Raw genomic sequence first — 15297 nt, 5'->3', positions numbered from 1 at the left:
TTTGACCTCAAAATGTCATAAAAAACGTCATAGTATAGTAAGGCGTTTTTTTCGGCCAAAAAAAGTCAAAATTTTTTTTGACCTCAAAATGTCATAAAAAACGTCATAGTATAGTAAGGCGTTTTTTTCGGCCAAATAAAGTCAAAATTTATTTTCACCTCAAAATGTCATAAAAAACGTCATAGTATAGTAAGGCGTCAAAATGGTTGAAAAAAAGTCAAAAATTTTTTTGACCTAAAAATGTCATAAAAAACGTCATAGTATAGTAAGGCGTCAAAATCGGTGAAAAAAAGTCAAAAAAATTTTTGACCTCAAAATGTCATAAAAAATGTCATAGTATAGTAAGGTGTTTTTTTCGGCCAAAAAAAGTCAAAAAAATTTTTGACCTCAAAAAGTCATAAAAAACGTCATTGTTTAGTAAGGCGTTTTTTTCGGCCAAATAAAGTCAAAATTTTTTTTGACCTCAAAATGTCATAAAAAACGTCATAGTATAGTAAGGCGTCAAAATCGGTGAAAAAAAGTCAAAATTTTTTTTCACCTCAAAATGTCATAAAAAACGTCATAGTATAGTAAGGCGTTTTTTTCGGCCAAAAAAAGTCAAAATTTTTTTGACCTCAAAATGTCATAAAAAACGTCATAGTATAGTAAGGTGTTTTTTTCGGCCAAAAAAAGTCAAAATTTTTTTTGACCTCAAAATGTCATAAAAAACGTCATAGTATAGTAAGGCGTCAAAATCGGTGAAAAAAAGTCAAAAATTTTTTTGACCTCAAAATGTCATAAAAAACGTCATAGTATAGTAAGGCGTCAAAATCGGTGAAAAAAAGTCAAAAAAATTTTTGACCTCAAAATGTCATAAAAAGGTCATAGTATAGTAAGGCGTTTTTTTCGGCCAAAAAAAGTCAACATTTTTTTTGACCTCAAAATGTCATAAAAAACGTCATAGTATAGTAAGGCGTTTTTTTCGGCCAAAAAAAGTCAAAATTTTTTTTCACCTCAAAATGTCATAAAAAACGTCATAGTATAGTAAGGCGTCAAAATCGGTGAAAAAAAGTCAAAATTTTTTTTGACCTCAAAATGTCATAAAAAACGTCATAGTATAGTAAGGCGTCAAAATCGGTGAAAAAAAGTCAAAATTTTTTTTGACCTCAAAATGTCATAAAAAACGTCATAGTATAGTAAGGCGTTTTTTTCGGCCAAAAAAAGTCAAAATTTTTTTTGACCTCAAAATGTCATAAAAAACGTCATAGTATAGTAAGGTGTCAAAATCGGTGAAAAAAAGTCAAAAAATTTTTTGACCTCAAAATGTCATAAAAAACGTCATAGTATAGTAAGGCGTTTTTTTCGGCCAAAAAAAGTCAAAATTTTTTTTGACCTCAAAATGTCATAAAAAACGTCATAGTATAGTAAGGCGTTTTTTTCGGCCAAAAAAAGTCAAAATTTTTTTTGACCTCAAAATGTCATAAAAAACGTCATAGTATAGTAAGGTGTCAAAATCGGTGAAAAAAAGTCAAAAATTTTTTTGACCTCAAAATGTCATAAAAAACGTCATAGTATAGTAAGGCGTTTTTTTCGGCCAAAAAAAGTCAAAAAATTTTTTCACCTCAAAAAGTCATAAAAAACGTCATAGTATAGTAAGGTGTCAAAATCGGTGAAAAAAAGTCAAAAAATTTTTTGACCTAAAAATGTCATAAAAAACGTCATAGTATAGTAAGGCGTCAAAATCGGTGAAAAAAAGTCGAAAAAATTTTTGACCTCAAAATGTCATAAAAAACGTCATAGTATAGTAAGGCGTTTTTTTCGGCCAAAAAAAGTCAAAAAATTTTTTCACCTCAAAAAGTCATAAAAAACGTCATAGTATAGTAAGGTGTCAAAATCGGTGAAAAAAAGTCAAAAAATTTTTTGATCTCAAAATGTCATAAAAAATGTCATAGTATAGTAAGGCGTTTTTTTCGGCCAAAAAAAGTCATAAAAAATTTTTTCACCTCAAAAAGTCATAAAAACGTCATAGTATAGTAAGGCGTTTTTTTCGGCCAAAAAAAGTCAAAATTTTTTTTGACCTCAAAATGTCATAAAAAACGTCATAGTATAGTAAGGTGTCAAAATCGGTGAAAAAAAGTCAAAATTTTTTTTGACCTCAAAATGTCATAAAAAACGTCATAGTATAGTAAGGCGTCAAAATCGGTGAAAAAAAGTCAAAAAAATTTTTGACCTCAAAATGTCATAAAAAACGTCATAGTATAGTAAGGCGTTTTTTTCGGCCAAAAAAAGTCAAAAATTTTTTTGACCTCAAAATGTCATAAAAAACGTCATAGTATAGTAAGGCGTTTTTTTCGGCCAAAAAAAGTCAAAATTTTTTTTGACCTCAAAAAGTCATAAAAAACGTCATAGTATAGTAAGGTGTCAAAATCGGTGAAAAAAAGTCAAAAATTTTTTCACCTCAAAATGTCATAAAAAACGTCATAGTATAGTAAGGCTTCAAAATCGGTGAAAAAAAGTCAAAATTTTTTTTGACCTCAAAATGTCATAAAAAACGTCATAGTATAGTAAGGCGTTTTTTTTGGACAAAAAAAGTCAAAAAATTTTTTCACCTCAAAAAGTCATAAAAAACGTCATAGTATAGTAAGGTGTTTTTTTCGGCCAAAAAAAGTCAAAATTTTTTTTGACCTCAAAATGTCATAAAAAACGTCATAGTATAGTAAGGCGTTTTTTTCGGCCAAAAAAAGTCAAAATTTTTTTTGACCTCAAAATGTCATAAAAAACGTCATAGTATAGTAAGGCGTTTTTTTTCGGCCAAAAAAAGTCAAAAAATTTTTTGACCTCAAAATGTCATAAAAAACGTCATAGTATAGTAAGGCGTCAAAATCGGTGAAAAAAAGTCAAAAAATTTTTTGACCTCAAAATGTCATAAAAAACGTCATAGTATAGTAAGGCGTTTTTTTCGGCCAAAAAAAGTCAAAATTTTTTTTGACCTCAAAATGTCATAAAAAAACGTCATAGTATAGTAAGGCGTTTTTTTCGGCCAAAAAAAGTCAAAAAATTTTTTCACCTCAAAAAGTCATAAAAAACGTCATAGTATAGTAAGGTATCAAAATCGGTGAAAAAAAGTCAAAATTTATTTTCACCTCAAAATGTCATAAAAAACGTCATAGTATAGTAAGGCGTTTTTTTCGGCCAAAAAAAGTCAAAATTTTTTTTGACCTCAAAATGTCATAAAAAACGTCATAGTATAGTAAGGCGTTTTTTTCGGCCAAAAAAAGTCAAAAAATTTTTTGACCTCAAAATGTCATAAAAAACGTCATAGTATAGTAAGGCGTTTTTTTCGGCCAAAAAAAGTCAAAAAAATTTTTGACCTCAAAAAGTCATAAAAAACGTCATTGTATAGTAAGGCGTTTTTTTCGGCTAAAAAAAGTCAAAAAAATTTTTCACCTCAAAAAGTCATAAAAAACGTCATAGAATAGTAAGGTGTCAAAATCGGTGAAAAAAAGTCAAAAAATTTTTTGACCTCAAAATGTCATAAAAAACGTCATAGTATAGTAAGGCGTTTTTTTTCGGCCAAAAAAAGTCAAAAAATTTTTTGACCTCAAAATGTCATAAAAAACGTCATAGTATAGTAAGGTGTCAAAATCGGTGAAAAAAAGTCAAAATTTTTTTTGACCTCAAAATGTCATAAAAAACGTCATAGTATAGTAAGGCGTCAAAATCGGTGAAAAAAAGTCAAAAAATTTTTTGACCTCAAAATGTCATAAAAAACGTCATAGTATAGTAAGGCGTCAAAATGGGTGAAAAAAAGACAAAAATTTTTTTGACCTCAAAATGTCATAAAAAACGTCATAGTTTAGTAAGGTGTCAAAATCGGTGAAAAAAAGTCAAAAAATTTTTTGACCTCAAAATGTCATAAAAAACGTCATAGTATAGTAAGGCGTTTTTTTCGGCCAAAAAAAGTCAAAATTTTTTTTGACCTCAAAAAGTCATAAAAAACGTCATAGAATAGTAAGGTGTCAAAATCGGTGAAAAAAAGTCAAAAAATTTTTTGACCTCAAAATGTCATAAAAAACGTCATAGTATAGTAAGGCGTTTTTTTCGGCCAAAAAAAGTCAAAATTTTTTTTCACCTCAAAATGTCATAAAAAACGTCATAGTATAGTAAGGCGTCAAAATGGGTGAAAAAAAGTCAAAAAATTTTTTGACCTAAAAATGTCATAAAAAACGTCATAGTATAGTAAGGCGTTTTTTTCGGCCAAAAAAAGTCAAAAAATTTTTTCACCTCAAAAAGTCATAAAAAACGTCATAGTATAGTAAGGTGTCAAAATCGGTGAAAAAAAGTCAAAAATTTTTTTGATCTCAAAATGTCATAAAAAATGTCATAGTATAGTAAGGCGTTTTTTTCGGCCAAAAAAAGTCAAAAAAATTTTTGACCTCAAAAAGTCATAAAAAACGTCATTGTTTAGTAAGGCGTTTTTTTCGGCCAAAAAAAGTCATAAAAAATTTTCACCTCAAAAAGTCATAAAAAACGTCATAGAATAGTAAGGTGTCAAAATCGGTGAAAAAAAGTCAAAAAATTTTTTGACCTCAAAATGTCATAAAAAACGTCATAGTATAGTAAGGCGTTTTTTTCGGCCAAAAAAAGTCAAAATTTTTTTTGACCTCAAAATGTCATAAAAAACGTCATAGTATAGTAAGGCGTTTTTTTCGGCCAAAAAAAGTCAAAATTTTTTTTGACCTCAAAATGTCATAAAAAACGTCATAGTATAGTAAGGTGTCAAAATCGGTGAAAAAAAGTCAAAAATTTTTTTGACCTCAAAATGTCATAAAAAACGTCATAGTACAGTAAGGCGTTTTTTTCGGCCAAAAAAATTAAAAAAATTTTTTCACCTCAAAAAGTCATAAAAAACGTCATAGTATAGTAAGGTGTCAAAATCTGTGAAAAAAAGTCAAAAAATTTTTTGACCTCAAAATGTCATAAAAAACGTCATAGTATAGTAAGGCGTTTTTTTCGGCCAAAAAAAGTCAAAAATTTTTTTGACCTCAAAATGTCATAAAAAACGTCATAGTATAGTAAGGCGTTTTTTTCGGCCAAATAAAGTCAAAATTTTTTTTGACCTCAAAATGTCATAAAAAACGTCATAGTATAGTAAGGCGTCAAAATCGGTGAAAAAAAGTCAAAATTTTTTTTCACCTCAAAATGTCATAAAAAACGTCATAGTATAGTAAGGCGTTTTTTTCGGCCAAAAAAAGTCAAAATTTCTTTTGACCTCAAAATGTCATAAAAAACGTCATAGTATAGTAAGGCGTTTTTTTCGGCCAAAAAAAGTCAAAATTTTTTTTGACCTCAAAATGTCATAAAAAACGTCATAGTATAGTAAGGTGTTTTTTTCGGCCAAAAAAAGTCAAAATTTTTTTTGACCTCAAAATGTCATAAAAAACGTCATAGTATAGTAAGGCGTCAAAATCGGTGAAAAAAAGTCAAAAATTTTTTTGACCTCAAAATGTCATAAAAAACGTCATAGTATAGTAAGGCGTTTTTTTCGGCCAAAAAAAGTCAAAATTTTTTTTGACCTCAAAATGTCATAAAAAACGTCATAGTATAGTAAGGCGTTTTTTTCGGCCAAAAAAAGTCAAAATTTTTTTTGACCTCAAAATGTCATAAAAAACGTCATAGTATAGTAAGGTGTCAAAATCGGTGAAAAAAAGTCAAAAATTTTTTTGACCTCAAAATGTCATAAAAAACGTCATAGTACAGTAAGGCGTTTTTTTCGGCTAAAAAAAGTCAAAAAATTTTTTCACCTCAAAAAGTCATAAAAAACGTCATAGTATAGTAAGGCGTTTTTTTCGGCCAAAAAAAGTCAAAATTTCTTTTGACCTCAAAATGTCATAAAAAACGTCATAGTATAGTAAGGCGTTTTTTTCGGCCAAAAAAAGTCAAAATTTTTTTTGACCTCAAAATGTCATAAAAAACGTCATAGTATAGTAAGGTGTTTTTTTCGGCCAAAAAAAGTCAAAATTTTTTTTGACCTCAAAATGTCATAAAAAACGTCATAGTATAGTAAGGCGTCAAAATCGGTGAAAAAAAGTCAAAAATTTTTTTGACCTCAAAATGTCATAAAAAACGTCATAGTATAGTAAGGCGTTTTTTTCGGCCAAAAAAAGTCAAAAAATTTTTTGACCTCAAAATGTCATAAAAAACGTCATAGTATAGTAAGGCGTTTTTTTCGGCCAAAAAAAGTCAAAAAAATTTTTGACCTCAAAAAGTCATAAAAAACGTCATTGTATAGTAAGGCGTTTTTTTCGGCTAAAAAAAGTCAAAAAAATTTTTCACCTCAAAAAGTCATAAAAAACGTCATTGTTTAGTAAGGCGTTTTTTTCGGCCAAATAAAGTCAAAATTTTTTTTGACCTCAAAATGTCATAAAAAACGTCATAGTATAGTAAGGCGTCAAAATCGGTGAAAAAAAGTCAAAAATTTTTTTGACCTCAAAATGTCATAAAAAACGTCATAGTATAGTAAGGCGTTTTTTTCGGCCAAAAAAAGTCAAAATTTTTTTTGACCTCAAAATGTCATAAAAAAACGTCATAGTATAGTAAGGCGTTTTTTTCGGCCAAAAAAAGTCAAAAAATTTTTTCACCTCAAAAAGTCATAAAAAACGTCATAGTATAGTAAGGTATCAAAATCGGTGAAAAAAAGTCAAAATTTTTTTTGACCTCAAAATGTCATAAAAAACGTCATAGTATAGTAAGGCGTTTTTTTCGGCCAAAAAAAGTCAAAATTTTTTTTGACCTCAAAATGTCATAAAAAACGTCATAGTATAGTAAGGCGTTTTTTTCGGCCAAAAAAAGTCAAAAAATTTTTTGACCTCAAAATGTCATAAAAAACGTCATAGTATAGTAAGGCGTCAAAATGGGTGAAAAAAAGTCAAAAATTTTTTTTGACCTCAAAATGTCATAAAAAACGTCATAGTATAGTAAGGCGTTTTTTTCGGCCAAAAAAAGTCAAAAAATTTTTTCACCTCAAAAAGTCATAAAAAACGTCATAGTATAGTAAGGTGTCAAAATCGGTGAAAAAAAGTCAAAAATTTTTTTGATCTCAAAATGTCATAAAAAATGTCATAGTATAGTAAGGCGTTTTTTTCGGCCAAAAAAAGTCAAAAAAATTTTTGACCTCAAAAAGTCATAAAAAACGTCATTGTTTAGTAAGGCGTTTTTTTCGGCCAAATAAAGTCAAAATTTTTTTTGACCTCAAAATGTCATAAAAAACGTCATAGTATAGTAAGGCGTCAAAATCGGTGAAAAAAAGTCAAAAATTTTTTTGACCTCAAAATGTCATAAAAAACGTCATAGTATAGTAAGGCGTTTTTTTCGGCCAAAAAAAGTCAAAATTTTTTTTGACCTCAAAATGTCATAAAAAAACGTCATAGTATAGTAAGGCGTTTTTTTCGGCCAAAAAAAGTCAAAAAATTTTTTCACCTCAAAAAGTCATAAAAAACGTCATAGTATAGTAAGGTATCAAAATCGGTGAAAAAAAGTCAAAATTTTTTTTGACCTCAAAATGTCATAAAAAACGTCATAGTATAGTAAGGCGTTTTTTTCGGCCAAAAAAAGTCAAAATTTTTTTTGACCTCAAAATGTCATAAAAAACGTCATAGTATAGTAAGGCGTTTTTTTCGGCCAAAAAAAGTCAAAAAATTTTTTGACCTCAAAATGTCATAAAAAACGTCATAGTATAGTAAGGCGTTTTTTTCGGCCAAAAAAAGTCAAAAAAATTTTTGACCTCAAAAAGTCATAAAAAACGTCATTGTATAGTAAGGCGTTTTTTTCGGCTAAAAAAAGTCAAAAAAATTTTTCACCTCAAAAAGTCATAAAAAACGTCATAGAATAGTAAGGTGTCAAAATCGGTGAAAAAAAGTCAAAAAATTTTTTGACCTCAAAATGTCATAAAAAACGTCATAGTATAGTAAGGCGTTTTTTTCGGCCAAATAAAGTCAAAATTTTTTTTCACCTCAAAATGTCATAAAAAACGTCATAGTATAGTAAGGCGTCAAAATGGGTGAAAAAAAGTCAAAAATTTTTTTGACCTAAAAATGTCATAAAAAACGTCATAGTATAGTAAGGCGTCAAAATCGGCGAAAAAAAGTCAAAAAAATTTTTGACCTCAAAATGTCATAAAAAACGTCATAGTATAGTAAGGCGTTTTTTTCGGCCAAAAAAAGTCAAAAAATTTTTTCACCTCAAAATGTCATAAAAAACGTCATAGTATAGTAAGGTGTCAAAATCGGTGAAAAAAAGTCAAAAATTTTTTTGATCTCAAAATGTCATAAAAAATGTCATAGTATAGTAAGGCGTTTTTTTCGGCCAAAAAAAGTCAAAAAAATTTTTGACCTCAAAAAGTCATAAAAAACGTCATTGTTTAGTAAGGCGTTTTTTTCGGCCAAAAAAAGTCAAAAAAATTTTTCACCTCAAAAAGTCATAAAAAACGTCATAGAATAGTAAGGTGTCAAAATCGGTGAAAAAAAGTCAAAAAATTTTTTGACCTCAAAATGTCATAAAAAACGTCATAGTATAGTAAGGCGTTTTTTTCGGCCAAAAAAAGTCAAAATTTTTTTTGACCTCAAAAAGTCATAAAAAACGTCATAGAATAGTAAGGTGTCAAAATCGGTGAAAAAAAGTCAAAAAATTTTTTGACCTCAAAATGTCATAAAAAACGTCATAGTATAGTAAGGCGTTTTTTTCGGCCAAAAAAAGTCAAAATTTTTTTTGACCTCAAAATGTCATAAAAAACGTCATAGTATAGTAAGGCGTTTTTTTCGGCCAAATAAAGTCAAAATTTATTTTCACCTCAAAATGTCATAAAAAACGTCATAGTATAGTAAGGCGTCAAAATGGGTGAAAAAAAGTCAAAAATTTTTTTGACCTAAAAATGTCATAAAAAACGTCATAGTATAGTAAGGCGTCAAAATCGGTGAAAAAAAGTCAAAAAAATTTTTGACCTCAAAATGTCATAAAAAACGTCATAGTATAGTAAGGCGTTTTTTTCGGCCAAAAAAAGTCAAAAAATTTTTTCACCTCAAAAAGTCATAAAAAACGTCATAGTATAGTAAGGTGTCAAAATCGGTGAAAAAAAGTCAAAAATTTTTTTGATCTCAAAATGTCATAAAAAATGTCATAGTATAGTAAGGCGTTTTTTTCGGCCAAAAAAAGTCAAAAAAATTTTTGACCTCAAAAAGTCATAAAAAACGTCATTGTTTAGTAAGGCGTTTTTTTCGGCCAAATAAAGTCAAAATTTTTTTTGACCTCAAAATGTCATAAAAAACGTCATAGTATAGTAAGGCGTCAAAATCGGTGAAAAAAAGTCAAAAATTTTTTTCACCTCAAAATGTCATAAAAAACGTCATAGTATAGTAAGGCGTCAAAATCGGTGAAAAAAAGTCAAAATTTTTTTTGACCTCAAAATGTCATAAAAAACGTCATAGTATAGTAAGGCGTTTTTTTCGGCCAAAAAAAGTCAAAATTTTTTTGACCTCAAAATGTCATAAAAAATGTCATAGTATAGTAAGGTGTTTTTTTCGGCCAAAAAAAGTCAAAAAATTTTTTCACCTCAAAAAGTCATAAAAAACGTCATAGTATAGTAAGGTGTCAAAATCGGTGAAAAAAAGTCAAAAATTTTTTTGATCTCAAAATGTCATAAAAAACGTCATAGTATAGTAAGGCGTTTTTTTCGGCCAAAAAAAGTCAAAAAAATTTTTGACCTCAAAAAGTCATAAAAAACGTCATTGTTTAGTAAGGCGTTTTTTTCGGCCAAAAAAAGTCAAAAAAATTTTTCACCTCAAAAAGTCATAAAAAACGTCATAGAATAGTAAGGTGTCAAAATCGGTGAAAAAAAGTCAAAAAATTTTTTGACCTCAAAATGTCATAAAAAACGTCATAGTATAGTAAGGCGTTTTTTTCGGCCAAAAAAAGTCAAAATTTTTTTTGACCTCAAAAAGTCATAAAAAACGTCATAGAATAGTAAGGTGTCAAAATCGGTGAAAAAAAGTCAAAAAATTTTTTGACCTCAAAATGTCATAAAAAACGTCATAGTATAGTAAGGCGTTTTTTTCGGCCAAAAAAAGTCAACATTTTTTTTCACCTCAAAAAGTCATAAAAAACGTCATAGTATAGTAAGGTGTCAAAATCGGTGAAAAAAAGTCAAAAATTTTTTTGATCTCAAAATGTCATAAAAAATGTCATAGTATAGTAAGGCGTTTTTTTCGGCCAAAAAAAGTCAAAAAAATTTTTGACCTCAAAAAGTCATAAAAAACGTCATTGTTTAGTAAGGCGTTTTTTTCGGCCAAAAAAAGTCATAAAAAATTTTCACCTCAAAAAGTCATAAAAAACGTCATAGAATAGTAAGGTGTCAAAATCGGTGAAAAAAAGTCAAAAAATTTTTTGACCTCAAAATGTCATAAAAAACGTCATAGTATAGTAAGGCGTTTTTTTCGGCCAAAAAAAGTCAAAATTTTTTTTGACCTCAAAATGTCATAAAAAACGTCATAGTATAGTAAGGCGTTTTTTTCGGCCAAAAAAAGTCAAAATTTTTTTTGACCTCAAAATGTCATAAAAAACGTCATAGTATAGTAAGGTGTCAAAATCGGTGAAAAAAAGTCAAAAATTTTTTTGACCTCAAAATGTCATAAAAAACGTCATAGTACAGTAAGGCGTTTTTTTCGGCCAAAAAAATTAAAAAAATTTTTTCACCTCAAAAAGTCATAAAAAACGTCATAGTATAGTAAGGTGTCAAAATCTGTGAAAAAAAGTCAAAAAATTTTTTGACCTCAAAATGTCATAAAAAACGTCATAGTATAGTAAGGCGTTTTTTTCGGCCAAAAAAAGTCAAAAATTTTTTTGACCTCAAAATGTCATAAAAAACGTCATAGTATAGTAAGGCGTTTTTTTCGGCCAAATAAAGTCAAAATTTTTTTTGACCTCAAAATGTCATAAAAAACGTCATAGTATAGTAAGGCGTCAAAATCGGTGAAAAAAAGTCAAAATTTTTTTTCACCTCAAAATGTCATAAAAAACGTCATAGTATAGTAAGGCGTTTTTTTCGGCCAAAAAAAGTCAAAATTTCTTTTGACCTCAAAATGTCATAAAAAACGTCATAGTATAGTAAGGCGTTTTTTTCGGCCAAAAAAAGTCAAAATTTTTTTTGACCTCAAAATGTCATAAAAAACGTCATAGTATAGTAAGGTGTTTTTTTCGGCCAAAAAAAGTCAAAATTTTTTTTGACCTCAAAATGTCATAAAAAACGTCATAGTATAGTAAGGCGTCAAAATCGGTGAAAAAAAGTCAAAAATTTTTTTGACCTCAAAATGTCATAAAAAACGTCATAGTATAGTAAGGCGTTTTTTTCGGCCAAAAAAAGTCAAAATTTTTTTTGACCTCAAAATGTCATAAAAAACGTCATAGTATAGTAAGGCGTTTTTTTCGGCCAAAAAAAGTCAAAATTTTTTTTGACCTCAAAATGTCATAAAAAACGTCATAGTATAGTAAGGTGTCAAAATCGGTGAAAAAAAGTCAAAAATTTTTTTGACCTCAAAATGTCATAAAAAACGTCATAGTACAGTAAGGCGTTTTTTTCGGCCAAAAAAAGTCAAAAAATTTTTTCACCTCAAAAAGTCATAAAAAACGTCATAGTATAGTAAGGCGTTTTTTTCGGCCAAAAAAAGTCAAAATTTCTTTTGACCTCAAAATGTCATAAAAAACGTCATAGTATAGTAAGGCGTTTTTTTCGGCCAAAAAAAGTCAAAATTTTTTTTGACCTCAAAATGTCATAAAAAACGTCATAGTATAGTAAGGTGTTTTTTTCGGCCAAAAAAAGTCAAAATTTTTTTTGACCTCAAAATGTCATAAAAAACGTCATAGTATAGTAAGGCGTCAAAATCGGTGAAAAAAAGTCAAAAATTTTTTTGACCTCAAAATGTCATAAAAAACGTCATAGTATAGTAAGGCGTTTTTTTCGGCCAAAAAAAGTCAAAATTTTTTTTGACCTCAAAATGTCATAAAAAAACGTCATAGTATAGTAAGGCGTTTTTTTCGGCCAAAAAAAGTCAAAAAATTTTTTCACCTCAAAAAGTCATAAAAAACGTCATAGTATAGTAAGGTATCAAAATCGGTGAAAAAAAGTCAAAATTTTTTTTGACCTCAAAATGTCATAAAAAACGTCATAGTATAGTAAGGCGTTTTTTTCGGCCAAAAAAAGTCAAAATTTTTTTTGACCTCAAAATGTCATAAAAAACGTCATAGTATAGTAAGGCGTTTTTTTCGGCCAAAAAAAGTCAAAAAATTTTTTGACCTCAAAATGTCATAAAAAACGTCATAGTATAGTAAGGCGTTTTTTTCGGCCAAAAAAAGTCAAAAAAATTTTTGACCTCAAAAAGTCATAAAAAACGTCATTGTATAGTAAGGCGTTTTTTTCGGCTAAAAAAAGTCAAAAAAATTTTTCACCTCAAAAAGTCATAAAAAACGTCATAGAATAGTAAGGTGTCAAAATCGGTGAAAAAAAGTCAAAAAATTTTTTGACCTCAAAATGTCATAAAAAACGTCATAGTATAGTAAGGCGTTTTTTTCGGCCAAATAAAGTCAAAATTTTTTTTCACCTCAAAATGTCATAAAAAACGTCATAGTATAGTAAGGCGTCAAAATGGGTGAAAAAAAGTCAAAAATTTTTTTGACCTAAAAATGTCATAAAAAACGTCATAGTATAGTAAGGCGTCAAAATCGGCGAAAAAAAGTCAAAAAAATTTTTGACCTCAAAATGTCATAAAAAACGTCATAGTATAGTAAGGCGTTTTTTTCGGCCAAAAAAAGTCAAAAAATTTTTTCACCTCAAAATGTCATAAAAAACGTCATAGTATAGTAAGGTGTCAAAATCGGTGAAAAAAAGTCAAAAATTTTTTTGATCTCAAAATGTCATAAAAAATGTCATAGTATAGTAAGGCGTTTTTTTCGGCCAAAAAAAGTCAAAAAAATTTTTGACCTCAAAAAGTCATAAAAAACGTCATTGTTTAGTAAGGCGTTTTTTTCGGCCAAAAAAAGTCAAAAAAATTTTTCACCTCAAAAAGTCATAAAAAACGTCATAGAATAGTAAGGTGTCAAAATCGGTGAAAAAAAGTCAAAAAATTTTTTGACCTCAAAATGTCATAAAAAACGTCATAGTATAGTAAGGCGTTTTTTTCGGCCAAAAAAAGTCAAAATTTTTTTTGACCTCAAAAAGTCATAAAAAACGTCATAGAATAGTAAGGTGTCAAAATCGGTGAAAAAAAGTCAAAAAATTTTTTGACCTCAAAATGTCATAAAAAACGTCATAGTATAGTAAGGCGTTTTTTTCGGCCAAAAAAAGTCAAAATTTTTTTTGACCTCAAAATGTCATAAAAAACGTCATAGTATAGTAAGGCGTTTTTTTCGGCCAAATAAAGTCAAAATTTATTTTCACCTCAAAATGTCATAAAAAACGTCATAGTATAGTAAGGCGTCAAAATGGGTGAAAAAAAGTCAAAAATTTTTTTGACCTAAAAATGTCATAAAAAACGTCATAGTATAGTAAGGCGTCAAAATCGGTGAAAAAAAGTCAAAAAAATTTTTGACCTCAAAATGTCATAAAAAACGTCATAGTATAGTAAGGCGTTTTTTTCGGCCAAAAAAAGTCAAAAAATTTTTTCACCTCAAAAAGTCATAAAAAACGTCATAGTATAGTAAGGTGTCAAAATCGGTGAAAAAAAGTCAAAAATTTTTTTGATCTCAAAATGTCATAAAAAATGTCATAGTATAGTAAGGCGTTTTTTTCGGCCAAAAAAAGTCAAAAAAATTTTTGACCTCAAAAAGTCATAAAAAACGTCATTGTTTAGTAAGGCGTTTTTTTCGGCCAAATAAAGTCAAAATTTTTTTTGACCTCAAAATGTCATAAAAAACGTCATAGTATAGTAAGGCGTCAAAATCGGTGAAAAAAAGTCAAAAATTTTTTTCACCTCAAAATGTCATAAAAAACGTCATAGTATAGTAAGGCGTCAAAATCGGTGAAAAAAAGTCAAAATTTTTTTTGACCTCAAAATGTCATAAAAAACGTCATAGTATAGTAAGGCGTTTTTTTCGGCCAAAAAAAGTCAAAATTTTTTTGACCTCAAAATGTCATAAAAAATGTCATAGTATAGTAAGGTGTTTTTTTCGGCCAAAAAACGTCAAAAAATTTTTTCACCTCAAAAAGTCATAAAAAACGTCATAGTATAGTAAGGTGTCAAAATCGGTGAAAAAAAGTCAAAAATTTTTTTGATCTCAAAATGTCATAAAAAACGTCATAGTATAGTAAGGCGTTTTTTTCGGCCAAAAAAAGTCAAAAAAATTTTTGACCTCAAAAAGTCATAAAAAACGTCATTGTTTAGTAAGGCGTTTTTTTCGGCCAAAAAAAGTCAAAAAAATTTTTCACCTCAAAAAGTCATAAAAAACGTCATAGAATAGTAAGGTGTCAAAATCGGTGAAAAAAAGTCAAAAAATTTTTTGACCTCAAAATGTCATAAAAAACGTCATAGTATAGTAAGGCGTTTTTTTCGGCCAAAAAAAGTCAAAATTTTTTTTGACCTCAAAAAGTCATAAAAAACGTCATAGAATAGTAAGGTGTCAAAATCGGTGAAAAAAAGTCAAAAAATTTTTTGACCTCAAAATGTCATAAAAAACGTCATAGTATAGTAAGGCGTTTTTTTCGGCCAAAAAAAGTCAACATTTTTTTTGACCTCAAAATGTCATAAAAAACGTCATAGTATAGTAAGGCGTTTTTTTCGGCCAAATAAAGTCAAAATTTATTTTCACCTCAAAATGTCATAAAAAACGTCATAGTATAGTAAGGCGTCAAAATGGTTGAAAAAAAGTCAAAAATTTTTTTGACCTAAAAATGTCATAAAAAACGTCATAGTATAGTAAGGCGTCAAAATCGGTGAAAAAAAGTCAAAAAAATTTTTGACCTCAAAATGTCATAAAAAACGTCATAGTATAGTAAGGCGTTTTTTTCGGCCAAAAAAAGTCAAAAAATTTTTTCACCTCAAAAAGTCATAAAAAACGTCATAGTATAGTAAGGTGTCAAAATCGGTGAAAAAAAGTCAAAATTTTTTTTCACCTCAAAATGTCATAAAAAACGTCATAGTATAGTAAGGCGTCAAAATCGGTGAAAAAAAGTCAAAATTTTTTTTGACCTCAAAATGTCATAAAAAACGTCATAGTATAGTAAGGCGTTTTTTTCGGCCAAAAAAAGTCAAAATTTTTTTGACCTCAAAATGTCAT

Source organism: Toxotes jaculatrix, chromosome 10 (genome assembly GCF_017976425.1).
Source record: "Toxotes jaculatrix isolate fToxJac2 chromosome 10, fToxJac2.pri, whole genome shotgun sequence".
NCBI classification, from domain to species: Eukaryota; Metazoa; Chordata; class Actinopteri; family Toxotidae; genus Toxotes; species Toxotes jaculatrix.
Note: the sequence above shows the minus strand (reverse complement) of the source record.